We start from the raw sequence: 5,283 nt of genomic DNA, 5'->3' as shown, positions 1-5,283 counted from the left end.
ATTGTAGAGGCTTGATTTCGTAGAAAATCTGTAAATCTAACTCCCCAATCCCTGTTTAGCTACTAACATCTTAAGCCTATAGGTCTCAGTTTTGTTATTTGTGAATAGAAATGATTCTGCAGATGATCTCTGAAAGTTCTTCCTGTGACAGACACTAAAAGAGCCTGGACTCCATCAGTGGAACTGGTGGTTTTCTTTTTTCCCTCAGCACCAAATAGTCAAAATCTGGTACAATTTCAATTTACTTAGATGATTAGCAGGGCCAATTGTGAAAAACCTCTGGCAGATTTTTGTAGATACAGAAAGGCAAAGATGCATAACAATGTGAGCTTAACATTTATGGAAGTCGATTACCAAGTACTCACACTAAAACAAGAAACTCAAGTCTCCAGCAGCTGTGTTCACTTCTTATTTTTACCTAGTTTATAAATGATCAGTCAAGGGGCGCATGGGCAACTCAGTCCATTAAGCGCCTGGCTCTTGGTTTCAGCTCATGTCATGATCTCACAGTTCATGAGTTTAAGCCCCACATCAGGCTCTGCACTAATAGTGGGGAGCCTGCTTGGGATTCTCTGTCTCCCTTTCTCTCTGCCACTCCCTGGCTCATGCTCTCTGTCTCTCAAAACAAATCAATAAACTTCAAAAAAATGTTTCTAAATAAAAAACAAATAGATGATCAATCAAGAAAATTTTAAAAATGTATCCTAGCAAGGGAAGGAGGAGCTCAATCTTCAAAGATAATCACTCTTAATATTTCAGTGTATTTTCTTCCAATAATATTGCACTATCGTTTTTTTTTTATTAACTCTATAAGCATTTCTCTGTCTCCAAGTTAAGTTGTTTTTATGAACATCGTTTAATGCCAATGGAGGTATCACGGTATATTTAACCATTACCCCATACTGGACAGACTGCTACCAGTTTTCCCCTATCTAAAGTAAATGGGAAAAGGATTAATATCTTAATACACAAAGCTTTTTGGTATTTAGGATCATTTCTTTGGATCAATTCTGATTCCTAAGAATTAAAATGAATGAATCAAAGAATGTGACCATTTCATAGCTTTCTTCAAGAAGTTGTACCAATTTACATTTATATTGAGAAGTGATATAATTATTTTGATTCATATATGGAGACCCACAAAATGGAGGTTACCTAGTGGCCCAGTCCAAGTCACAAATCTAAACTGAAGTCAGACCAGAAGCACCTGCCAAGGAAACCCAATAGGCACATCAATCATAATCATCCAACTCAGCCTTAGCTACCTTACCTTACTCTAGAAAATAGGACCTGATAGCCTTCCTTTTTTTTTCCTTTATTTATTTATTTTGAGAGAGAGAAACAGAGAGTGGGGGGAGGGGCAGAGAGAGAGTTAGAGAGAGAGAATCCCAGGCAGGCTCTGCACTATCATTGTAGAGCCTGGTGCAGGGCTTGAACTCAGGAACCATGAGATGATGACCTGAGCTGAAGTCGAAGCCTAACCAACTGAGCCACACTGGTGTGCCAGGATCTGCTAGTCTTTTAAGGAAATTCCTGACCTCCTAGCTAACAATGCCCACTGTTTCGGAGTTACTTTCTCTAAGGCTCTGTGAAACCTGCTCTTGCCCCAATCCCTCAGGCAGAGCACCCCTCTGCTTGTGAGGTGCTGTACATCAAACTGGTTACTAAACTGTTGTTATTTTGGGGCACCCGGATGGCTCAGTCAGTTAAGAGTCCGACTCTTGGATTTGGCTCAGGTCATGATCTGGAGGGTTCAAGTCTGGCAATGGGCTCTGCGCTGATAGTGTGGGGACCTCTTGGGATTCTTTCTCTCCCTCTTTCCGTGCCCTTCCTCTGCTTGTTCGCTCTCAAAATAAATAACTTTCCTAAGTCTCTTAAATTAATTGTTGTAGTTTTGTCATTTGACAGAAATAGTTAAGATAAATTTAGTGTATTTAAGATCTAAAATTTCTAAGTTGGTTCTTCATCCTTGAAAGACAGTATTTATTTATTTATTGTTCATTGCCCATATACCCCTGCTAGAATATAAGCTCCACAAGGGCAGGAATCTCGGTTTTCTGATAGATCTCAAGCATCTAGAACAGTGCCTGACATATGGAAGACATTTAAGTATTTGTTTCAAGAACAAATGAAATAGGGAAAGTTTTATTTTTAATCTTAAAATTTTTTTAACATTTTATTTACTTTTGAGAAAGAAAGACAGAAAATGAGCAGGGGAGGGGCAGAGAGAGAGGAAGACACAGAAACTGAAAGAGGCTCCTGACAGCTCAGAGCCCGATGCAAGGCTCAAACCCACAATCTATGAGATCATGACCTGAGCCAAGGTCTGATGCTTAGCAGACTGAGCCACCCAGGCACCCCTTCTTGCTTTTTTGAAGGTAATGTGCTCAGCCAGAAGACTACATTTCTTTTGTTTTTGTTTTTAATGCTTATTTATTTTGAGAGAGAGAGAGAAAGAGAGAGAGAGAGAGGGAGCATCAGAGCACAAGTTGGGGAGGAGCAGAGAGAAGGAGGTGCAGGGCTCAAATTTACCAACCATGAGATTGTGGCCTGAGCCGAGATCAAGAGTCTCAGACACTTAACTGACAGGGCCCCCAGGTGCCCCTAGAAGACCACATGTCTAATCTCCCTGCAGACAGGGGTGGCCAGATGACTAATATACATGGAAACTATTGGAAAGACTTTTAGGAAAGCTCTTTAAAATGGGAACAAATAGCTAGTATGGTTGTTCTCCTTCTGCTTGCTAATTACAATGTGAACATGATGGTTCCAACAGCCATACCTGGTACAGTGAGGTAAACCGCAGGGTGGAGAAACTCTTCAGTGGATGACAGGGCAGAAAGAGAGAAGGAATCAGAATCTCTGGTGGCGTGGAGATGTAAAAGGAGATTTCAAAATGGAGCAAGCGAGCCTAGCTATGAGTTTAGTTTTTTGTTTTGTTTAAATAGGGTCAGGAGGCCATGAGGGGGGAGGAATTTACGCACATCCTCATCAAAGAAACTGTGAACTTTTTACCAGCAGCAGGCCCTCAGCCTGGATTTAACTCCATCCCCGCCAGGATACCTGAATCAGTCACATTTCTCACTTCCAAAGGAGACGACTCCAAAACTCCAATCAAGGACAAGTTTCTTTCTCTCTTTCTTTCCTTTTTTCTTTCTTTCTTTTCCTTCACACAAACTTTTATTTTATTTTTAATGTATTTGTTGTTTAATTTACATCCAAGTTAATTAGCATATGGTGCAACAATGATTTCAGAAGATTCCTTAAACCCCTTACTCATTTAGCCCATTCCCCCCTCCCACAACCCCTCCAGCAATCCTCTGTTCATTCTTTATATTTAAGAGTCTTTTATGTTTTGCCCCTCTCCTTGTTTTTATATAATTTTTGCTTCCCTTCCCTATGTTCATCTGTACTATCTTAAATCCCTCACACGAGCGAAGTCATATGATATTTGTCTTTCTCTGACTGATTAATTTCACTTAGCATAATACCCTCCAGTTTCAAGGACAAGTTTCAATCCCTCCCTTGCATATTAACCCCACCATACCAGTTAATTTAGTTTAAATCCCTGTTTTGCACAGAGGTCCTAAATGAGAACTGCATTCAGGACCTTTTTTCTTCATAACTCTGCCCTTTCTTTGTCTTCCTCAGAACACAGTCACCTGACTGTGCCTCCTGCATTGCAATTTTAATTGCCCAAATAACTGCCTGTTTGCTTATATTATCAGGGAATTCTTTCTTGGTCAACATAGACCATACCAACCCTGGACTGCCTTCTTAGGCACTATTTTACATAGGAAAAAAAAGCACTATTTTGTTTTAACCCAGTTATTTCGGGTTTCTTATCAGCTAAACCGGATTTCTAACTGATAAACTACATATACTGATTGTTATCTTTCCTAAAGCTTGGAAGATTTTTTTTAATGGTTTTTTTTTTTTTTTATGTTTGAGAGAGAGAGAGAGAGAGAGAGAGAGAGAGCGCGAGCGAGCAGGAGAAGGGCAGAAGGAAAGGGACAGAGGATCCAACGCCGGCTCTGCTCAGCAAGCCTGACGGTGGGGCTTGAACTCACAAGAGAACCGTGAGATCACGACCTGAGCTGAAGTCAGACGTTCAACCGACTGAGCCACCCAGGCGCCCATGAAGATTTCAGTAACACTACAAATGCTCTCTAAAAATAATGAGAAACCAGCCACACCTCCAGCCCGCACCAGTGTCTTCCGGTATCACCTGCTTTGGAACTCTGTCCTCACCTCGGCTGGAAATGGACCTCAACTGCTCCGGTTCCACTGGGCGCTCCTGCACCTGCGCCAGGTCCTGTACCCGTAAAGTGTGCAAACACACCCTCTGCAAGGAGAGCCGCTGCTCCTGCTGCCCAGGGGCTGTGCCAAGTGTGCCCAGGGCTGCATCTGCAAGGGGACACCTGCCCAGTGCTGCTGCTGTGCCCAGTGTGGGGGAGCGCCTGTTCCAGATGGAGAGAGGGCGACAGATACACACCTGCAGCTTTATTTCCATTTTATTTCTTTTTAAATAACAAAGTATTTTTTTTAGTTTATTTATTTTTGAGAGAGAGATAGAGTGAGTGGGGGGAGGGGCAGAGAGAGAAGGAGAGAGAGAATCTCTTTCTCTGGGATTCCACAGTGTTAGCATGGAGCCTGATGCAGGGCTCGAACCCACAAACCATGAGATCATGACCTGCACCAAAATAAAGAGTAGGACCCTTAACCAACTGAGCTACCCACACACCCCTACATGTGTGGTTTTAAAACACATTTTTCATATTACCCTGTCTGCTACGTTCCTGTTTCTATGAAATACAGGAAAGAAAATAAAAGTTGGCGACTTAAAAAAAAAAGTGAGACATCTTTTTGCTTCATGTACTTATCTTTTAAAGAATAAAATATGGGCTTTTTGTTCTGAGCTATGTGTTAATTTTAATCATGAAAAAGAACATTTGGCCCATGGACAGGAAGCAGGGAATAATAATAATTTCATATGGCATCATTGGACTGGACCTTCCAAAAGAAAGACCATGAAATACCTTTGGGTGATGTTATAATGCAGGAAGAAAGGGAATCTTGAGAGTTCCTTGAGCCTGTGTGGAAAAGGAGATTAACATTTAACTTCTGGTCACAGATGACTGCAAGATGTTGGAGGGTCCATTGCTGCATCAAAGAAAACAAGGAGAGGTTTTTGCTTTTAAATTTGTAGCTGTGTAAGTCTGTCCTCCAAGAAGTACAGGCCAACAAGTAATTAACTGTGAAACTGAAACCAGCCACCCCCAC

General features: G+C 41.5%; 1 pseudogene; it reads left to right on the top strand.

Moving 5' to 3' along the window:
- Window positions 1–4,262: 4,262 nt before the first annotated feature.
- On the top strand, window positions 4,263–4,830 carry LOC115301259 (annotated as a pseudogene).
- The last annotated feature ends 453 nt before the right edge of the window (window positions 4,831–5,283 follow it).

This window comes from Suricata suricatta, chromosome 1, assembly GCF_006229205.1.
Source record: "Suricata suricatta isolate VVHF042 chromosome 1, meerkat_22Aug2017_6uvM2_HiC, whole genome shotgun sequence".
In the NCBI taxonomy this organism is placed as follows: Eukaryota; Metazoa; Chordata; class Mammalia; order Carnivora; family Herpestidae; genus Suricata; species Suricata suricatta.
Note: the sequence above shows the minus strand (reverse complement) of the source record. Positions and strands in the feature narration are given on the sequence as shown.